General features: G+C 36.8%; 1 protein-coding gene across 4 annotated transcripts in view; it reads left to right on the top strand.

The window, feature by feature from the left end:
- Positions 1-23,881, top strand: part of RASAL2 (RAS protein activator like 2) — a 353,760-nt gene that overhangs the window by 44,350 nt on the left and 285,529 nt on the right. The gene's annotated exons all lie outside the window — the stretch shown is intronic.

Below are 23,881 nucleotides of genomic sequence, written 5' to 3' on the forward strand. Positions count from 1 at the left end.
GAAGCTTTTCCAGTAACAGCAAGGGTAAAGCAATAATGTCTACTGTCACTTCTGTTATTTGACATTCTAGAAATGTTCACTGTAATAACGACAAGAGAAGAAAATTGATGGAATAAATATAGGGAAAGAGGAAACAAAATTATTGCTTTCTGGAAGTAGTTGACTCAGAGAACATAAGAGATTCAATTAAATTTAACAGCTACTAAATTTAGCAAAGTATCCATATAAAATAAACATACACACATACATATATATGTATGTATGTCCTCAGCATTTCTGTGTATCACCACCAAAAAAAAGCCAGCAGGAAGGAAGAGGTAGAAAACGAAATTTTATTTGAAATAAGTACAGGATGTATAAAATATTTGGGAGTTCATGTACAAATCTGAATAGTAATTTTGTGATTAAAACTAAACAGCACTCTTTACAGAAGTAAGACTGGACTGCAGAGGATTGGTGCCATGGTAATATGATAACAATGGCAGCATTACATACATTAATTTACTAATTTTATGCATTATCAATCCAACTATGATGAGGTTACTTTATAGAACTAGAAAAAATAACCACATTCATCTAGAGGAACAAAAAGAATTTTGTTCCAAGCAAAGAATTTTAAGCGAATCAGTGAGGAAAAACTGGGAGAGGAGGAGTTCTAACAATTCTAGATCTCAAATAATACTGCAAACTAGTTATCAAAACTACTTGAAACTCATTAAAAATAGAAAAGTTGATCATTAAAACCAATTAGATACATGGCATAAAGAAGGAAATGAATATGATAGTATAATTTTATGTAAGCCTAAGGATCTCCAACTTTTGGGTTAAGGGTTAATTATTCAATAAAACATGCTAAGAAAACTGGACAGCTGTCTGGCAGAAAATAAGTTTAGACCATTTCACACCTAGCTCCAAATGAGTACATGGCCTAAAGTTAAAAACTTACATCATAATAAATTAGAGGAATAGGGAAGGACGTATCTTTCACAACTATGGATAAAGAAAGAATTCTTTACCAAACTGCAGACAGGATAAAAAGCAATAAAAGGGGCAATTTGGATTATATAAAGTTGAAATGTTTTTATACAAAAACTGTTAAGTGAGAAAATTTAACTGAGAGAAAATCTTTGCAACAAATTAACAGGTAAAGATCTGATATCTAGACTATTTAAAGAATTGATTCAAATATATGAGAAAAGGATCTGTTCCCTAATAAATAAATGTTCAGAGGATATGAACAACAGCTCAACAGCTATGAGCAAAATACTCCAAATCACTAATAATAGAAATACAAATTAAAACAAACCCAAGATTTTACCTCACAACCATCAGATTGACAGGACAGGCACACTGATACCCTCTTGATGGAACTGGGAATTAGTATAGCCATTCTGGAAAGCACTTGGATTGTATCCCTCCAAAAATCACTAATTTGTGCGTATTCTTTGACTCACTGAAACACTTCTACTAATAGGTATATAACCTAAGAAGATAAAAGAATAAGGGATAAGATCCTTATGTACAGAAATTGTTATTGTAGCATTTTTTATTTTAGCGAAGAACTAAAAGTAAAGGGATTTGCCTCCAATTTAGAGCTGAACACATTATGTATGGTGTATGAATTAATGCAAGGTACAAATTCATGGAACTCTAGGAGGACTTATGTGAAATGGTGAAGAATGAAGTTAATATAACCAGGAGAATAATTTATATAATGATTGCAACATTTTAAAGGAAAAACAACTTGAAAAACTTGAACTGTGATCAGTAAAATGAAAAAATATTACTTCAAAAGACTGATGATGAAGCATGCTTCCCATCTCTTTAGAAGAGAGGTTATATAATAGAGGTACAGAATGTGACATGCATTTTGTTGCAGAGGAGGACTTTTGGGCGGGGAGGGGCAGAAGAAAAGTTATAGATGAGGGTGAGGTTAGTGGTACAGATGCCAGAAACAAAGAGAAAAATGGATCAACGAAACATTTTTCAACAAATGTATAAAAGAGAAGAATTTCAGATGAAGACATAGACAAGCATGGCAGCTTTGAACCAAATGTTCAATTTATCATATACTTTTAAAAAGCTGTATGGAGTAGAAATTTGTGGCTTCAAATCCTCTTCTGTGCTTTTTATATTGAAATGTTTGCATGGAAATGTTCATGTTTGACAAGTTGAGAATTACAACAAAAGTCTTATGGGGAACACCATCGTTGCTGTGTTCAATATAATTCCCCCAACAAGAATTTGTTTCTGCCGTCTCTGCATCCTATAGAATTGTTTATACTTGTAGTATTTATCTCTTTCAGTGTTGTGTTATAGTCACATATATATGCCATCTCCTCCTAATTCCTTTAGGGCAAGGAGCATGATATAGTGGAATAGCATTTTTTTTTTACATGTCCTATCCTCTCATTCCTGGAATACTCTCCCTCCTCCTCTCCTACTACTGACCTCCCTAGCTTCCTTTAATTCCCAATGAAAATCCTACTGTCTACAGGAAACCTTCTCTTATCCCTTTTAATTTTTTCCCAGTTATCCTGTATGTTACCTGCTTTGTACATATTTGTGTGTTATCTCATTAGATTGTGAGCCCCTTGAGGGAGGGACTGTCTTCTGCCTCTTTTTGTATACTCGGTGTTTAGCACAGTTCCTGGCACATAGCAGGCAGCTTAATAAATGTTGGTCAATTGATTGATTGATTGATATGCTTTTGCCTTGGCTGTCTCCCATGTTTTGAATGCTCTGCTGCCTCCCCTCTGCCTCATAGTTTCTCTGGCTTCCTTCTAAGACTGAGCTCAGATTTCACCTTCTGCAGCACAACTTTCTTGGTTCCCCCAGCAGCTACTAGTACCTTTGCCTTTCACATTACTTTCTGTATATATCTTATGTCTGCTTAGTTATTTACACATTGTCTCCACCATTAGAATATATTTTTTGAAGAAAAAATCTTTGTATCTGTAGAGCTTAGTACAGTGCCTGGCTCATAGTAAGACACACACACACACACACACACACGCATGCACACACGTTTGTTGTCAAATTGGTTGACTTACTGGTTTTGGAGTCCAGACCTGGATTTGAATCCCCCATTCTACTTCTTACTATCTTTGTGACTGTACAAGTGTAGTAATAATTCGGCTAGCAGCTACTGTGGCTGTGTAAAACCAACAACAACCAGCACACTAGAAGGCTGCTAATACAGGTTCTTTTGATCTGCTTTACTAAGGAAAACAACGTTAAGGGGTTAACAGTCTTACTTGAATCCCACGTACAGATATAACTCACTTAGTTCAGTAGGAAAAGCCAGCAACCTGAACTTCAGAGTAAATACAAACAAATTACAAACATACACAATAGAAATAGACCAGATCACAATTCATAGTTACCAAGAAAACATCAACATCTGGGTTTACAAGCTGGGGGCTCTTAAAATGGCTGCCCAGAGTCCCATGCCACTCTTTCAGTGACTGAGAGCCCCAAGGGAAGACTCCAACCTCTTGAGTTTATATATTCTGTTCAGGGTCAAAGGACGTCACAAAATGCGACTCACCCACGTGACCTAAAAGCGTCACAAACATGTGGCTTAAACCCATATGGTCCAGGCTTTCCCTTGGGGCAAGGAGGTCATCAAAGACTCCTGATTTAATCAAAGAAACAAAGGCCAGACTTTTCAAGGGTGCTTGATTAAATAAGTGCTAAAAGAGAAAACAATAAAGGAAGGTCCCACCTTAATTACCAATACAGTCAGTGAACTTCTCTGTACCTCATTTCCCCCATTTTTAAAAATGAAAGTGTTGGGCTCTAATGAACATTGAAGTCCTTTTTAGATCTGGTTTGTGACATTTTAAGTATGTTTCGTTCCCAACCATCTCATACACCTTGATAAATGTTTGCTGAATCATACATATAGGTAAGTATATGTGGTTATACATATATGTATCTAGCAGTCCAGAAATGAATTATTGAGCTAGTTGGCTTTTCTTGGGAAGTAATATTGCCATACTTCTCATGTGATATTAATGTTACTTTGCTTTTTCTTCTTTCTCCTCTAATTTTCGTTTTCTTTTTTGAAGGGGGAATGCAGGGCAATTGGGGTTAAGTGACTTGCCCAAGGTCACACAGCTAATAAATGTGTCAAGTGTCTGAGGCAGGATTTGAACTCAGGTCCTCCTGACTCCAGGGCTGGTGCTTTACTCGCTGCACCACCTAGCTGCCCCATCTCCTCTAATTTTCATGCACTGCTGTTATATTTTGAAACTAATTCTTCCAAAATTATTCTAACTATTTAAGGTTGGCTAGAATTATCTCTCCCAAATAAATTTTAAAATATTTTTATATTGTAGTTCATAATCTGAACTTGAAAAAGATACTGTTTTAAAGTAAGGTAAAGTTCTAACGCAGAAATAACAATGATTGGGAAATCAAGGTGTCTAGATTTAATAATGATAACGATGGATGTCTTGTATTTATATAGTGCTTTAAGGTTTGCAAAATGCTTTACAAATATTATCTCATTTTATTTTCGATATCCCTGGGTGGTGGGTGTTAATTATTATCCCTGTTTTACAAATTAGGAAACTGAGGCAGACAGGTTAATGACTTGTCCAGGATTACAAGTGTCTGAGGCTGAATTTGAAGTAAAGTCTTCCTTATTCAAGGTCTAGTATTCAGTCCATTGTACCATTCACCTGCCTCCAGTCTTGAGTTTGTCACTATGTGACTTTGGACAAGTCAGTGTCTCTGGACTTCGGTTTCTTTAGCTATAAAATGATGGTTTTTTTGGAAGGGTATGTGTGATGGTACTCCCAAAAGAATGGGAAGAATGATGAATTTGTAATCCAAGAATCTGAATTCAAATCTTGGCCCTACTATTTCCTTACCTATGGTGACCTTGGGGAAGTCATCTCACCTCTTCAGTTTTGTCTATAAAATGAGAAAGTCAAACCACGTGACCTCTGAGGTTCATTTCAGCTGTAGCTCTATCATCTTCTGCACTATATTCTTTTAGGCCCTTTCCATTTCCCAGATTCTATGAGTCTTAGACAAATATCTTTAATTACATGAATACAATGAAATTTTACTGTATTGTAAGACATGACAAAAATATAGAAAAGCATAGGAAAACATGCAAATTAAAATACAATTACAAAGTAAAATAAACAGTCAAGAAAACAACATATAGAATGACTATACAGTAAATAGAACAAAACCTGCAAAGCAGCTGAAATAGAAAGTTATGAATTATAAAGACTGAGTTTGGCACCAAAGAAGAGATATGAGAAGTTGAGGTCCACTATGGTGGAATATTGCATACAATAATTCTTTTAGATGTACTGATTGGTTTTGCTGAATTTTTTTTCCCTATGTCTTCTTTTCTTTTTAAAAATTCATTATAAGGGATTTCTTTCTCGTATGGGGAGCAATATAGGGGATATTGAGAATATACAAAAATATTAGATATCAATTAAAATTTGTTTTTAAAAATCTCGACTTAGACCTGACTTAGGATCACAGTTAGCCCGGTCACAGCACTTGTAAAACTGTTAATGGTGGTGATCGATTCTGATTTCAGTGGTTAAAAAGAGTGTGAGCAGCCATACCTTTTTACAGAGAAAAATCTTCGTTACTTTATTATCTGTTAATACAATGTAGGCATCACCTTGCTAGGGTAAGTGCAAATCTAATCCAGCAATTTCTGAATCGAATGTGGCCCCTTTAAAATCGTTCATTGATTGTCCTTTGTTCTAGAAGAGGACCATGACATCAGGAGTGCGATGCCATGACTTGCAAGGGAATTGGATTTAAGTAAGAGAGGGTTATGGAAAGTCACCAACCTCACTTTCTTCTCCAGAGCTATCTGGATCCAGTGGCCAGATATCAATCAGGATGACTGGAGATGGCCGAGGATGCAATGGGAGACCTTGGCCCTTTTAAATTACAGCCATTGTGAATATTGAGTTTTTTTTCAAAATTCGCATGAGAAGTTTCATTTCCATTCTTTTTACGTATGGCTGGTTATTGAGAAGAATTATATACCAGAGTATTGAAAAACTTGTGTGTGCGTGGCTGCTGAAGTACTGATTATTATCTTTTAAAAAATTATAAAAAGTTCTGATGAATTAAAAACCAGTAAGCTTGAAGTCAAGTCAAAAAGGATTTTTTTAAGGGAAAAACAAAACAAACAAAAGTCTTGCAGTCTGATGGGGCAGACATACAACTATATTCAAGCAAGATATGTGCACGCACGCACACACACATACACACAGGAAAATTGGAGATGATCTCAGGAGGAAGGCACTTAGAGTAAGGAGGCCTGGGGAAGTCTTCTTACAAAAGGTAGGACATTAGGTGAGACTGTAAGGAAACCAAGGAAGACAGAAGGTAAAGATGAAGATTGAGAGTATACCGGGGATGGGGGACAACTAAAATGCCCAGAGTGGAGAGATGAATGTCTTGTGGAATATCTTTATAGAAAGAATGACACTGTCACTGTGGAATCTCATTGGCATCCATGGATTCAGTTGCTATCTCCATTCAGATGATTTTTATATCTATTTATTTAGCCTTAAACTCTTGATCACCAGTCTACATCTCCAACCACCTATTGGACATCTCAAACTAAGATATCTCAGATATTTTAAATTCAACATTCCCAAAACTAATTTCATTATCCTTCAAATGTCACCTCTTCCTAACTTCTCGATTATTGTATCGGATGCTGTCATCCTCCCAGTCCCCCAGGCTTGAAAGCCAAGTGTCATCCTTGACTTTTTACTTTCACAGTTCTCTCCACATATAATTAGCTGCCAAGTCCTGTCTATTCTAGGTTCACAACATGTCTATAATGTGTCCCTATCTTTCCTCTGATACTGCCACCACCTGCTGCAGGCTCTTATCATCTCATACTTGGCTGTTACAATAGCCTTCTGGTTGGTCTCTCTGCTTCAAGTCTTTCCTCACTCTAGACCATCTTTCATTCAGCTGTCAAACTGATCTTCCTGAAGTACAAATCTGATTATGTCATTCCTCTGTCACATAAACTCCAGCAGCTTTTTATTACTTCCAGGTTGATATGGAAATTCTTCTGTGTGGTTTTTAAAGTTCTTCCTAACCTAACCCTTTTCTGCCTTTCCAGTCCTCTTAGACTTTTCTCCCTTCCATATACTCTGTAATTTAGTGACACTGGCCTCCTTGCTGCTCCTCAAAGAAGATACTCTACTTCTGGATTCCAGATGTTTTCACTGGCTGTCCAGGATCAAATGAGACAATATTTGTAAAGTGCTTAGCACAGTGCCTGGCACTTTGTTGTTGTTTAATTGTTTTCAGTTACGTCCAACTCTTCATGACCCCTTTTGGGGCTTTCTTGGCAAAGATACTGGAGTGGTTTGCCATTTCCTTCTCCAGCTCATTTTACAGATGAGGAAACTGAGGCAAACAGTGTTGGGAATTGCCCAGGGTCCCACAGCTAGTATCTGAGGTCACATTTGAACTCAGATCTTCTGACTCCCAGCCCAGTACTCTATCCACTATCTATACTGCCTAGTACAAAGGAGGTTCTCAATAAATACTTTTTCCCTCTCTGCCTTTCTTCCTTTTATACCTGGAACCTTCTCCCTCTTCCTCTCTGCCTCCTGGATTCCTTTAAGTCTCAGCCAAAGTCTTACCTTCTGCAAGAAGTCTTTGCCTTCCCTTTCTTAATCTCAGTGCCTTCCCTTTTGAGTTTATCTCCATTTTTTCCTTTCTTTATCTTGTTTGTAGGTAGTAGTTTGCATGTTGTCTCCCCCATTAGACAGTGAGCTCCCTGAAAGCAAGGGCTCCATTTTGCCTTTCTTGATTGTAACTGGCACATAAGTGCTTGTTGACTTGACTCAAATAAGAAAATTTATGTAAAGTGCTGCAAAAAATTTTAAAATACTGGCTCTCATTTATCATTGCTTGTAAACTTTGTGCTGGTAGTGTTGGGGTAGGAAGTTTATTCGTTGCAATTCAGAACTTCATGTAATATTTTTGGAAGGCTTTGACTGGGAGAAGAAGTGTAAAATCTTACTTAAAAGTCCATTTTTGTAATTGGTGGTACTCAGTGTTTACTCTCTGCCTTCCTTCCTCTTCCTTCAAGAGCCCCCCAGTTAACAAACATGCCTTTGGCATTTGGCTCATTTTCTTGTGCTTTGGTTTCTTTCTCTTCTCTCAACTTAGCAGGGCATGAAACAAAAATGCCTGCCATCTGGCTTTATAGGATCATATTTGTCAAATTGTGTGAGCCATAAGTAAACCTGGCAGCACTGTTAACAACAGGACAGATTTGCAAGTGTGGAGGAGGTTACTTAATCTCAAAACAACATAGTCCAATGTTCTTAACTTTCCTTTAGGCCATTTAATCCCCAGTGCTTTGCAAGGAGCAAAAATTCAGTCATTTTATCATTTGTCACTCAATAGAACTTGGAAAGTTTGCGTCATTGTATATCATGTTATATATAGTTTGTTTATAGTATTCACAGACATCCTAGGTAGAGGCTTCCTTTCTGCCTCAATACAATAAAAATGCAGTATCAGATTTTTTAGAAACCTCTTTTCAATGCTTGGGGTGTGTGTGAAAGCGGGGTAAATAAAGGGATTTGTTGTTGTTCATTTGTTTCAGTCATGTCTGGTGACCTATTTTGAGGTTTTTTTGGCAAAGATACTGGAGTGGTTTGCCATTCCTTCTGCAGTTCATTTTGCAAATGAGGAACTGAGGCAAACAGGATTAGGTGACTTGGGCAGGGTCTCACAGCTAGACCATGAATCTTCCTGATTTCAACCCAGTACTCTATCTACTGGGGTCACCTACCTGCCCCAAATAAAGGGAAGTTTGGTATCTTTTTTTTTCTCTTGAGTTTCCAAGTTACTTTTATCCTTTTAGTTCTTGTATTAATGCGATTAGGAAGGATTTGGTGGGTCAAGGCAGGGGAGAGTGGATTATTATGGCATTTTAACATTCACTGTTGTGAAAGACTCCACAAAGAATTTTATTAAGATTAAAGTCTGCTAAAGAAGTTAAGGTCTCCAAAGTCCTTAAAATAAAGGTATTATAAAAACAGAAAATTAAGTGCTTCTTTCTTAGCTTTATGTTATGCTCTGTTTAAACAGTGCACCATCATTTTGGAGTTCCTCTGGTTATTTGTGAATTAAAAGATGAAAAAATAATTTTAATTCATAAGTAAACCCATGTACTTTTCCCACAAAGATTTATGGTTAAATCACCTGGAAATTTGGAGATTTCCATTTGGGATTGATTTGGTGTCTATAAAATGTCGAGAACATTGATCTTCTGTGGAATAGCATACAAATCAACCAGAGAGAGAGAGAAAGAGAGAGAGGGAAATTCCTGTACTGCTCTGTTTGCCCATTTGTGTAAGATATACAGGAAAAAAGAGTAAAAGTTTAAATATTTCTTTTAAACTTTTTTAATCTGTAGGAAAAGCACCTATTTACTCCTAGAATTCTAGAATGCTCCTAGACATTCATTTCTTATAAAAATAATAAAGAATTTTGCCAAATAGGAACCAGAATACAAAACTAGTTGCCAAGGCTTTCCTACAGCTCATGGTATGTAAGATGATCCTGACTACAACTCTGATTTTAGTTTAGCAATTTTCATCCTAGCACGAAAATGTTACCTAAAGTTGTATTTGTCAAGATAGAAGTTGCAGCCCTCTGAAAGGTTGTAAGAAATTAATGTACGTGTCTATATATAAACCAAAGAGGAAAGACTAATTTTAAAAATTATGCATAAGTCTGTGATCTGTTTAATCATCATTTAACTTTCTGATTATTTATTTAAAAAGCAAACAGGTCCCATTTAGCTTTAGTGTTATAGAATTCACAGATTAATCTTGCTTTTAACCCAATCCTTTCTTCTCCTTCTGGTACCAAAAAAGGGTGCTGCTGTAGACATTCTGAGACACTCTCCTACCATTGTTTTTTTTCCCTGATTCTCTTTCCTTTTGAAATTTAAATCCTATTTACTTAGTTTTCTCTCTTTCTATTGCTTCCTTGCTTTAAAAAGTTAAGAATTTGGAGTTGCCATTTCCTGGTGGTATTTTTTTCCTTAAGATTATACACATTTTCTGCTGTTGAGCAAAAAAAATTTTTTGGAAGACTCTTTAAGCCTACATGTATCGAGTCTTTCTGTCAACATTTCTGTAGTGTTACAGAGCTGGAAGGGACGGACCTCAGAGGCCATCTGGACCAGTGACTTCCATTTTACAGATTCTCTGGGTGATTTTCTTTGTTTTTTGAAGGATATCTTTAAAGCCAAGTTGAGCAATTATCAGGTGCCTAATAATACTCTTTGGGCAGAGAGAACTCATTAGATTTCTGCATAGTTGAAGTGCCCCATAACTACCCTTAAACCTCTCAGCTTTTGTTCTGCTTGTTGTACTCATCAACTATTTCTTTTGTCTAGGTGGTCAATAGGTAATCTGTTTCTGCTTCTGTTGATATTCAACCACATGGTCTTTACTGTATATACCTCACCTGATTCCTGGATTTCCTTGTGAATATACATTCAATTTTTTTAATATATGTTCTTACTACATAATGTTATTTCATCTCCCCCCCCATCCCATTGCTTTTGAATAAGGTATACTCTTTTAAAGACATATTCTATTCATGTGTTGAACCCTACCAAATCTTTCTTAGTGGTATCTGTAAGATCAGATTTGCATCTTTCATTAGGATTTTTAAGATTTCTTATTGTCCATAATTTGAGTATTTCTAACTAGATGTCTGAAGCCATGGATTTTATTGCATTACTCCTTTCTTTGATTTTTATCTCCTTTGAATTTCTGTCATCTACTGCTATTCTTTCTCTTTGACCTGGACTCTGTGGTAATTTGGTTGGTTGCTATATGTTAACAATTTTCTCCCTTCTCCTTCCTTTTCAGTTTTACACCCTTTTGACTCCATTTGTAAGACTCTAAGAAAATATATTCTTACTAGTTCTTGTTTGGGGCAGCAAGGTGGTGCAGTGGACAGAGTCCTGGGCCTGGATTTAGGACGACTCACCTTCTTGAGTTCACATCTGGCCTCAGACACTTACTAACTGTGTGACCCTGGGCAAGTAAGTCACCACTGTGGCCTTGGTTTCCTCATCTATAAAATGAGCTGAAAAAGGAAATGACAAAGCACTCTAGTATTTTTGCCAAGAAAACTCCAAATGGGGTTATAAAAGAGTTGGATATGACTGAAAAACAAGGGAACATCTCTTGTTTAATTTATTTCATTCCTGGTAAAGACCTAGCTTCCTTCTGTCTCAAGACATGGTCCAGATATCACACTGTTGTAGACTATCAAGTTATTATAATATTATATAAATATTACAATATATTTAAGTTATTATGCTTAAATTAGTTTAATTGTTCTTTGAGATTTTAGAATACCACATTTTACAGAGCATATATTCAGGAGGAGCTCTCAAGAAGTAGAAACTAAATAGTTCCTTCAAGTAGCAAAGTTAATTCTGAGGTTGATTTAGTCAAAGAGTGATCAGTTTTAGTGTGACTAAGTTACTGCACAAGAATGATAAATGCTGCTGGCTGTGACTGCAGTATGCTGAGTGAAGAAGATAATATACCACGAGTAGAATAAGCGTAAGTTCTTATGTTGTTTGTTAAGTTGATGTGTTGTGCTAGTATACTTGAAAGACTACCAGCAGAGAAAATTGCATTTGTGTTCACCTAGGAATAGTGGTTTTAAGAGTTAGTGTCCTGGATAGCCCAAAGAGAAGAAAACCTCTTTGGAAAACAGGGATATTTGTGCTATTTGGCCGTTCCACTGACTTCTGTGGGGTAGCTTTCATCAGCAAAACTAAAATTTCATGGACTTGTGTTCTCTAACTTTTTGTTCTTTGAAACAAAAGTAAGGCAAGATGGGCTCAAAGAAGATTGCATTGCATTTAAGCGTATCTCACTAGGAATATGACAATGGAACAAAGATTGGATGGGCCTGGGAACTAGAGTAAAATTCTTGGTATGTCTTGCAAACCTTAAAGAGCTCTATCTAGACTTGTGGGGGGGGGGTGGAGCCAAGATGGATACTGGAAAGCAGAGACTTGCTTAAGCTCTCCCCCAAATCCTTCCAAACATCTGTAAAAATGGCCCTGAACAAATCCTAGAGCTGTGGAACCCATAAAATAGCAGAGGGAAGCAGGACAACCCAGGACAGCCTGGATGGTCACTGGAAAGGGTCTATCATATGGTGCTGGGAGCAGAGTGCAGCCCAGTGTGGGCCTCACCAGGACCAACCAGACCAGGGGTTGGGTGGAGTAGGCCTGAGAGCTGTGAATTATTGAGCTGTGGCAATTACCAGACTTCTCAACCCACAAACGCCAAAGACCACAGAGCAGGTTAGTGGGAAAACTACTGGATTGGGGTGAGAGCAGTCCTGCCCCTGCCCTGGGGGTGGCGGAGGTGGTATGGTAGTGGCGGCAGCAGCATCAAGAAGCTCCTACAGCTGCTTCCAGAGTCCCCGGCCCACACAGTGGGAGGAATCAAGAGACAGATCAGAATGGGAGTGCAAGGAGCGCTTTGCTGGTGCAGAGGCAGGTTCTCTTGCTGTGCCCTGCTTGGATCTGGGTCGCAGTCCTGGTTGGCAGTTCTTGGGGGAGGAGGAGTCCTGCTGTGGCAGAGCTTGCGGTGATGGTGGAGTACAAGTAGCTCTGAAAACAGCAGCGCAGCCCCTAAAGCTTGGGACAAAGTACTCTCTACAAGTAGTCATACCCTGACAAAAAGCTCAAGGGTCAAGTAGTTGGCTGGGAACATGAACAGGCAGCAAAAAGGACGCAGACCATTGAATCTTTTTTTGGTGACAAAGAAGATCAAAACATACAGCCAGAATAAGTCAACAAAGTCAAAGAGCCTACATCAAAAGCCTCCAAGAAAAATATGAATTAGTCTCAGGCCATAGAAGAGCTCAAAAAGGATTTGGAAAAGCAAGTAAGAGAAGTAGAGGAAAAATTGGGAAGAGAAATGACAGAGATGCAAGAAAACCATGAAAAGCAAGTCAGCAGCTTGCTTAAGGATATCCCCCAAAATACTGAAGAAAATAACACCTTAAAAAATAGACTAACTCAAATGACAAAAGAGCTCCAAAAAGCCAATGAAGAGAAGAATGCCTTGAAAGGCAGAATTAGCCAAATGGAAAAGGAGGTCCAAAAGACCACTGAAGAAAATACTACCTTAAAAATGAGATTGGAGCAAGTGGAAGCTAGTAACTTTGTGAGAAACCAAGATATTATAAAACAGAACCAAAGGAATGAAAAAATAGAAGACAATGTGAAACATCTCATTGGAAAAACTACTGACCTGGAAAATAGATCCAGGAGAGATAATTTAAAAATTATTGGACTACCTGAAAGCCATGATCAAAAAAAGAGCCTAGATATCATCTTTCAAGAAATTATCAAGGAAAACTGTCCTGATATTCTGGAACCAGAAGGTAAACTAGAAATTGAAAGAATCTACCAATCGCCTCTTGAAAAAGATCCCCAAAAGAAAACTCCTAGGAATATTGTTGCCAAATTCCAGAGTTTCCAGGTCAAGTAGAAAATACTGCAAGCAGCCAGAAAGAAACAATTTGAATATTGTGGAAACACAATCAGAATAATACAAGATGTAGCAGCTTCTACATTAAGGGATCAAAGGGCTTGGAATATGATATTCTGGAGGTCAATGAAGCTAGGATTAAAACCAAGAATCACCTACCCAGCAAAACTGAGTATAATGCTCCAAGGCAAAATATGGATTTTCAAATAGAATAGAGGACTTTCAAGCTTTCTCAGTGAAAAGACCAGAGCTGAATAGAAAATTTGACTTTGAAACCCAAGAATCAAGAGAAGCATGAAAAGGTAAACAAGAAAAAAAATCACAAGGGACTTACTAAAGTTGAACTGTTTTGTTTACCTTCCTACATGCAAAGATGATGTGTGTAATTCATGAGACCTTTCTCAATATTAGGGTAGTTGAAGGGAATATACATATATGTAGACAGAAGGCACAGGGACAGTTGATTATGAAGGGATGATATCTAAAAAAATGAAATAAATTTAAGGGGTGAGAGAGGAATATATTGAGAGAGGGAGAAAGGGAGAGATAGAATGGGGTAAATTATCTCACATAAAAGTGGCAAGAAAAAGCAGTTCTGTAGGAAGGGAAGAGGGGGCAGGTGGGGGGGAATGAGTGAATCTTGCTCTCATCATATTTCACTTGAGGAGGGACTAACATACAGACTCAATTGGATATCTTACCCCACAAGAAAGTAGGGGGAAAGGGATAAAAAAGGGGGGATGATAGAAGGGAGGGCAGATAGGGGGAGGACGTAATCAAAAGCAAACACTTTTGAAAAGGGATTGGGTCAAGGGAGAAAAATTGAATAAAGGGGGATGGAATAGTACAGTTAGTCTTTTACAACATGATTATTGTGGAAGTGTTTTACATAATGATACAAGTGTGGCCTGTGTTGAATTGCTTGCCTTCTTAGGGCGGGTGGGTGGGAAGGGAAGATGGGAGGGAATTTGGAACTCAAAGTTTTAAAAGCAGATGCTCAAAAAAAAATTATTTTTGCATGCCACTGGGAAATAAGATATATAGGTAATGGGGAATAGAAATCTATCTTGCCTTACCAGAAAGTAAGGGGAAAGAGGATGGAGGGGAGTGGGGTTACAGAAGGGAGGGCTGACTGGGGAATGGGGCAATCCGAATATATGCTGTCTTGGAGTTGGTGCGAGGGTAGAAATGTGGAGAAAATTTGTAACTCAAAATCTTGTGGAAATCAATGTTGAAAACAAAAATATTAAATTATAAAATATGAAAAATAAAAAAGGAAAAAAACATCTACCTAAATGCTAGCTTTTATTATCAGAAGTCAGGGTAACCAGCATGGCCCATTGAGGTGAAAATTTACATGTGAGCTACCAAGGTTGATTGGCAGTAGTAACTTTACATTTTTTAATTGCTCTTTTGATTTTTTGTAAGCTCTTCATTTCCTTGTAACTAATAAAGACAATTAAGGTTAAAAAAATACATAGCGAATGAGCCTAACAGTATGGGAGAAATTCTGAGTTGGTATCCTGCTCATATTCCACAAGCAGGGATACAACTGCAAGGATTATTGTCTTTTAGTTACCTTTGAATCAATGTAGTCATGCTTGCAAAACTCGTATTGATTTGCAGATGAAATATGTTGCAAAAACTGCTAAACTATTATTCAGTGTTGCTTTAAATATAATATAGAGGATATATTTTGAGTAAAATTTAGAAATCCACATTCTAAGTGGTTTCCTAGAATTTATGATGTGAAATTATTTTATAAATGAGAACTGACCATATCATCAGTGCCCTTCTGCTGTTTTATCATATGTTATATTTTAGAATGAGAAATGGGATCCCAGAATCTCAGTGTTAGAGGAGACATCAAGGGTCATCTCATCCAACTTGGTCCTGTAGGACTCTTCTCTCAGAACATATGTGCAATTAGTGAAAATATCTTGTAGAAGCAACTGTTAATGATGATTTGTTTCTCATTGGTTAGGTTTGAATAGCACAACTTTTCTTCTATGTTATTCAGTTTGCTTTTTATAGAATGCTTTTATAGTGGTCAGAGGTAGTTGGTATCCCAGAGAGAGGGAGACTTCTAGGTTTAGATCCTACCTCTGACACTTAACTGCCTGTGTGACCTTGGGCAAGTCATTTAAATTTTCATTGTTTTAGGCCAGAGGAGGCAAACATTCAGCCAGCACTTTGAGTGCAGCCCCAGTTGGATTAAAATTTAATTGGGAAATATTTAATAAACTTAATAAAAATACAATAGAACATAAAAATGTTAATATTTGGTTTTTGAAGTTAATCCTGTGCTGTTTAGTGGTGCCTATTTCTATTTTAGTTTGCCATCACTGCTGTAGGCTAGCAGACGTATTAGGCAGCACAGGGATTGGTGTTCCTCTCTTTCTGTTTACTTCTGGGGGCATGGGAACCTTTTTCTTTGAGAAAAAAGTTTATGCAAGTTTAATTTTTTAAGATTTTATTGTTTCTGTGACATTCCTGAATCTGCCCCAACATAATGTCAATGTCCAAACTGCTCAATAGTTCTTTTATCACAATTTCTAGGTTTACTTTGCATTTTTAAAATATGCAGCTTTTTTAAAAGTAAAATTTTGGGATGATGAACTTCTTGTCATATCATTGTGTGGAATATATTAAGTGTTTAATAAGTGCTTGTCCCCATTTAAAATAACTGTAGATAGCATAAAATACCTGGGAGTATACCTGCCAAGACAAATCTAGGAACTACATGAACATAATTATAAAACTCTTTTAATACAAATAAAGTTACATTTAAATAATTGGAGAAATGTTAATGGTTCATGAGTGGGCAGAGCCAATATAATAAAAACAGCAATTCTACCTAAACTAATCTACTTATTCAGTGCCATCCAATTAAATTGCCAAAAAATGATTCCATTGAACTAGAAAAAATAACAACAAAATTCATTTGGGAGAACAAAAGGTCAAAAACATCAAAGAAATAGTGAAAAAAATGTAGAGGAAGGAGGTTTAGCAGTACCAGATCATAAACTGTATTATAAGATGATAATTATCAATACTACCTGGTACTGGATAAGAAATGGAAAGGTGGATCAGTGGAACAGATTAGACACACAATATACAGTAGTAAGTGATTATAGTAACCTTGTGTTCGACAGATGTAAAGATTTAAGCTTTTGGGTTAAGAATTCACTACTTGGTAAAAATTGTTGGTTAAACTGGAAAGCAGTCTGGCAGAAACTAGCTATAGACTAATATCTGACACCATATACCAAAATAAGGTCAAAATGGATACATGACCTAGATATAAAGGAAGATATCATAAACAAATCAGAAGAACAGGAAACATTACTTATTATGGACAGGGAAAGAATTTATGAATAAACAAGAAGTAGAGAGTATTATGGATATAAAATGGATAATTTTGCTTACATCAAATTAAAAAGGTTTTGTACAAATTAAACTAATGTGGCTGAGATAAGAAGGAAAACAAAATTTGGGAAAAAATTTTAGAATAAAAGTCTCATATCTCAGATATATAGAGAACTTTGTCAAATTTGTTGGAATATGAGTCATTCTCCACTTGATAAATGGTCAAAGATATGAATAGGTAGTTTTTGGATGGAAAAAAATCAAAGCTTTATGTAGTCATGTAAAAATGCTCTAAATCATTATTGATTAAAGAAATGCAAATAAAAAAACTTTGAGATACCAGCTCACACTTATCAGATTGGCTAAAATGATAGAAGGGGAAAATGTCAAATATTTGAAGAGATGTGGAAAATCTGGAATTATGCCCAGAGAGTTATAAAACTGTGTATACGTTTTGACCCAGCAAAAACACTATTAGATCTATTTCCTAAGGTGATCGTGGATGAAGGAAAAGATAAAAGGTGATCTGTGTTCTAAAGTATTTCTAGAGGCTCTCTTTGTGGTGGCAAAGAACTGGAAATTGAGGGGTTGCCCATCAGTGGGGGAATGGCTAAACAAATTGTAATATATGATTGTGATGGAATATTACTTTTGCAAGAAATGACGGGCAGGTTGATTTAAGAAAAACATGGGAAAAACTCTTTTGAAATAATGAAGAGTGAAATGAACAGAACCAAGAGAAGGTTGTTTACAGTAATAGCAATATTGTTAGAAGAATAACTATGAATGACTGAGCTATTCTGAATATTAAAAATATTCAAATCAACTACAGAAACTTAGGAAGGAAAATGTTATCTACCACCTCAAATGGTGGCCTTCCTTAGTGTGTTATGAGGAGGGATAGAGGAAGGGAGTTTGGAACTTCAAATGTAACCTCAAAAAATTACATTAGAATTAAATAAAAATAAAAATTAAACTATATTTTAAAAAGGTTAAAATGCTTTTAAATGATACCTGATAATGATGATATTGATTAGCTCACTTTGCTTCCCCAGTTTTTATCGGGGATCCTGCACTTCCTTCCAGGTTGGAAAATTTAGGAAAGTTTGGGAGAAAGACAGGCATGGGGCTTTATAGCAGGAGTTTCATGAAAAGAAGTGAACCTTGTTCAAACTGGAGTTTTGATGCAAATTCCTCAGTCATGTTACTACTCAGAATGTCACTGTTCATTTCTAAGAATAACTACTTTATGCCATCTGCACTTGACTCTGTGTTTCTTCAGGTTATATGGATGGCTTTCTGTGTTCTTTTGGGTATGAGACAAAGAAGGAAATATTGCATTATCGATGAGAAAATCAGCATTTATAAATGGCTCAGGAATGTGCTATCGGAAGTCAGTGATGCAAAGGGTTGATGGTAGGCTGTGTAAAGGGATGAATAAAAATTATTCTTGGAATCCTGGAATCGTTTTCCATAAAACTGCAAAGATCTTCTATAACATTTTTTTGTAATCTTACACAAGGTCATAGATTTTTATTTTAGACATCTGTGACCAGAATGGCCTTTGTTTTCTTTGAGTGACTCAGCTTACCTCATTGAGCCTCGCTGGGTGCTGGGGCTTCTCTTCCGGGGCAGGAAGCCCAGAGACCATGCCAGGAAGCAGAGAACTTCCTGTGTGATGAGTCATGAGGCTGGCTGAGGGGAGGTGTTAACTCCAGAGCAATGCCCTATTGGGTATTAACCTAGTCTATGCTAGGGGGAGGGGCCAACTCAGGAACCAATCAGCCCTCGTCATTCAGGCAGCACTTGATGATGTCAAAAACTCTATAAGAGGGGAGAGGACAGCTTGAAGATCTCTCTTTCCTTTTCCGGTTGGCATGGGAGCAGCGGGGAGCATGACTCTGGGCCAGCCCTTGCTCTCAGGCCGAGCCCAGATGTTGGTAACTATGAATTGTATTGGGTCTGTCTGTTGATATTTGTAATTTGTTTGTATTTAGTTCTGAAGTTTGGGGTGCTGGTTTTGTTTTTCCCCGAACTAAATGAATGTTCTGAACTTCAGGGTGCTGGCTGTTTGTTCCCCTGAACTAGCTGACTGTAATCTGTATTTGGCCTGTCTGTTGATGCTTGCCTGTATGCTCCCCTGAACTAACTGAATGCTGGCATTTTCCCCTGAACTAAATGAATGTTGTCTGTATGCTAACTGAATGCTGGATTAAAGTAAGTTGGTCAACCCCTTCACTGTACTTTCCTTGTTTAATCAGATAAAAAGAACCTGTGCTTTCCCGGCGTCCCGGCAGCCTCCTGGGTGCTGGCTGTGGGGGGGATCTTATGCCCCCACAGAAGCTGCTAGTTGGGTTGTTAAAACAACATCACTCATATTAGGCTTCTTGTAAACCATTTCATAAATGAAGAATAAAAAACTGAGTATAATTCAGGATACTCAAACATTATTTCCCAACCCAAACCAGACTGTGAACCTACACCAGCCTCTGCACTTCCACCTTCTACAGATTAGACCTCTTTAGGATGGACTGAAGGGAGAGAGGTTGGGAAGCCAAAGATACTGATTTTTTCAGGTCGTTAAGTGATGGAGCAGAAGAAAGAAGAGTCAACTTCTCGAGTTTATGTTTTAAAATATAATGATCTTTAGCGATCAAAGTTTTGTGTACCGATAAAGATTTGCTACAGATCTCTAGTTGGAAAACATTGTATTAAAGTGTGCCCTGTTTAAATAGCTTACAGCAATGCTGCTTTCAGAATTTGTCAGGGAGTGCTTATTCACTCAACTTTCCCCAAGGACCAACCCTCTTTCTTAGCTTCACCTAGACTTGAGCCTCATAGGGAATCAATGTCTGGTCTTTGTCTATAGTTAAATTACACAACTGCTTTATTTTTTAAAGGAGCTATAGTTTTGTAAAAATAAAGTAAAATTTAAGCTTAGTTTCATAGAAGTAGCCCCACTTGTGTGTGGTAATTCATTTATATGGTTTTCCATTTTGAAGTCACTAAGTTCACATTTTACTGTGTACGCAAAGAAGATCTCAGTAATCTTGGAAAGTCCACTGTCTTGGCACTGAGGAGCCCTGGCTCCTGGCCTGAATTCTGCCGCTGATTCCTTACGTGATCTTGGGCAGATTACTTCTTTCCTTCTGTTGACTTGAGTTTCTTCATCTGTCAAATGGGTATTTGGAATGTTTGATCTTGGCAGGATCTGGACCAATATCTGCTGAAATCTTGGCAGTTTTATAGGACATTTTCTTCTAGGTTCCTTCCAACTCCAATATTCCATGATTTTAAATGTACCTATTTTTCACAGCCAACTTTCACAGTGGAAAACAAATGATTCTATATAACACTTTACTGGCAAAGTTCATGTCAAATGCAAAATAACCTATTTGAAAACAGGTACTTTGTATGATGGAACTTTTTTTTAAAATTTGACCCATTTAGGAGATTAAAGTGACTCCAGAAGTTAAGGTAGTTTGGAAGACTATACAGAATTTAGAAGAAAACAGACTTAGTTTAAAAGGAAAAAAAAATCTGTGCTCATTTGTCAGGGGAACTCACTTCTCAAAGGTCTCCTTAAATAAGGACTTCAGTGTGGGGACAAAGTTTTAAGGAAAAGAACTTATGGATTTGTTGCTTAATCAGTCTATGATTTTTTAGATCTGGTTTATTTCCTCCTTGTGACAATGTTCGAAAACATTAAAACAATATACAAGTGTCAGTTCTGATGATGATAATGATAGGATTGTATAGTGGAAAGAATGATTTGGAGAACAAGGAGAACTTGGTTCAAATCCTACCTGGGACACAAGCTGTGTGACATTTGACAAATCATTTTGTGTCTTTTAATCTCAGTTTCCTCATCCACAAAATAAGGAAAATAGTACTTGTGATACCCACCCTGTATGTTACCTGTCTTTTCTGAGAAAAGCATTTTGTAAATTTTCACGTTATACAAATGTGAACTTTTATGATGATGATTCAGTAGAATTTGGATGTTGTGACCAAAAATTAATCACCCTTCAACTCACATGATACCAAATCTAAGACTCTTTAAACTAAGCTGGTCTATCAATTAGTTGATAAACAGGAATTTAATAAGCACCCACTGTATTCATAGCACTGTGGATACAAATAGAAATAATGAGACCGCTCTTTCTGGAGTAACAGACCTACAGTGTATCACTCGGACCATACTCTAACTTTTCCAACTTTCCTGAACCTGCTAGAGACTTGAACTCCTTCTTGGCTTAGTTCCCCCTATGCCAAAATGAAGCATTGGATTAGAACTTCTGAGGAAGAAAAGAAAGAACATTTTAAATAAAGAACCACTAACTTTAACAGGTGCTTTGTTTTTCCATTTTCAGTAGGATTGGCTGTTGAGATACTTTTTCAAGGTTTTTTTAAACTTCACTGGACTGGGGTATAAGAATTGTGAATGTATTTTTTAAATGTGAACATGATAGATATCAGTGCTAAAATTAGGATTTTTCCATAAGATAGTAAGGAGAAAATAGCTTTTGTTTCTATTGAGACTCTATAGTTAATTCTGTATATTCCAACAGCTGTTACAAATGTTCAGTGAACAAATATTCCTCCTTTGTCTTGTTGCTAAGTTCTCTTGTAAATTCCCTTGAGGGAAGAACCATAGTTATCATGTATGATTTATACACAGCATTTAATGTGTTAAATAATGTCATGAGATGGCATTGAGAGGAATCAGGTTTTTTAAAGTTATTTTTATTTCAACAAATATGGCTCTTATTTATAGCTGAATGAGACATAAGCTTCCTAATTCCTCCTCTTCCCCGCCCCCCCCCCCCAAGAACCTGGAGCTCTGGGAAGACTTTGACACAAAATTTTAAAAATCAATGGCAGTGTAGTCTGTTAACCTTTATGTAACTTTTAAGTGCTAATATTTCACAAGACTTAGGAATTGTTCTGAGACTATATTCTTCCTCTCCAGATCCAAGCAGAGTACATTTTCTATTTTTTGATCTCCTAAAATGTATATAGAAAAAACAACAACATATTTTATTCTATGAGATGCTCTAAAAATATAAGTTGGAAACATTTTTACATCTTTTGCTTTCAGAGCTGTTGAATTCTAGCTATTTGTGCAATATTCGGAAACTGTTTTCCTGTCTCATTCTATTATTAATAGCTGATTGGGCTGGAAATGTTTATGCAGCTTTTATAGCAGTGACTTATTGGCTGAGAATGTGTGCATGCTGCTGTCTTTGGCATTTGGATAATGAGTTAACTTGTAGGTGGCCTTGGGAAGGGAATGTTATGAATGGACTTGGCCTACGCTTTTTTGGTGGCGAATTGTATTTGACATAAGTTCACACAGTGCTGTACCTTTATTCCCTTAACTATTATCATGCTATTAATTTTCAAAGTGATGGATGGCAATAACCTTTCTCACACCCACCTCCTCTCAGCATGGAGTATGTCAGGCTAAGCTGTGGGTAGAGATGTCTATATAAAGAACTAGGCCTATATGCCAAGGTTAGTTAATGACATAGGTGATGCCTTCCAGCTTTAGCTTCTGGCCATTTCTAATTGTGCCAATTCTGGCCCATATTTTTTTTCAGTACAACTTTAATAATTTGTAACTTTGTAACAAAGTTGTCTATTATAGCTATTTAGTTAAGTCCTTCTTTTACATCATTAATATAAAACTTCATGGCAAAATTCAGATTCTGGTTGTAAGAATAACTTTTAATTTAAAATGGTTAGTCCTTCAACATCTGTATTCCATTTGGTTATATTCATTGGACAGTCTTACCTTTCCCCTCCCTTTATCTTCTCAGCTCTTATTGTCTCAGATTAATTTATGGTGAGCAGTCAAATTGGCAAATAAGTGGAGCACGCAGGCTAAATAACCTTAACTTTATTTCTAAATGCTTGTAAATCTAATGCTTCAGTGTTACCATGGCATTCATTCACTCAGACGATATCATTTTTTTCTTCTTCTTCACTCTATTCCTTTTCCTTCTTTCCTCCCCTCCTCTTTACTTTCTGCCCACCTTCCCCTCTTGTGTTTCCTGTTTGTCTTCTCTTTTCCCTTTCTCCCCATCCTCCTCTTTATTATATGCCATATGGCATGCTGTATTCTGCCTGGTTTCCTTTCTCCTCCCATTTCCAGGAACTCTCTGTGTACTAAAGTAATTTGAAAGAATTGCCCCTTCAGTTCAACAAATATTTAAGTGTTTTCTGTGCTAGGCTAAGGAAGGTACACAGTTTAGCTCAAACATACATTTTTTAATTTAATTGTTTTAAGGTCATTTAAAGCTTGCACCCCCAACTTGTATGTTTACCTATGGATATACATAAATGGATTTTTAAAAAATGTATTTAGGCAACTCTGAAGATTGCCTTTTGAGATTTTTTAGACTTCAGGTGATGAAACCTCATAGTTTTCTAATCATTCTATTTCTCTTCCTCATGCCTGACCCTTAGTCTTAAAACAAAATGAAGGAATCATGAATTACTGTCATAGGTGTTAAATGTTACTTACTATCTTCTTTCTTTGGTATGGATGACAAAATAACATCTCAGTGCAGAGTCAGCCTTGTGGAAAACTATCAGTCTTTGGCCATATATATATCTATACACACACACACACACATATGTTTGTGTGTGTGTGTATTCATATTGAGCATAGTAAATGATCTTAGTGCCTCCCCTCTGAGATTATTTCCAATTTATCTAGTATGGAGCTTGTTTGTACATCGATGTTGCAATGTTCTCTCTCCCTTTAGACAGTGAGCTCCTTGAGAGCAGGGGCTATCTTTCACTTTTCTTTAAATCCTCATCTATTAGCACAGTGCCTGGCACATAGTAGGCCTTTAATTAATACATGCTTGTTGACTTGCTTTCTTTGAATATTCTCCCTTTATTTTCTACTCTCTACTCAT

Source organism: Trichosurus vulpecula, chromosome 4 (genome assembly GCF_011100635.1).
Source record: "Trichosurus vulpecula isolate mTriVul1 chromosome 4, mTriVul1.pri, whole genome shotgun sequence".
NCBI lineage: Eukaryota > Metazoa > Chordata > Mammalia > Diprotodontia > Phalangeridae > Trichosurus > Trichosurus vulpecula.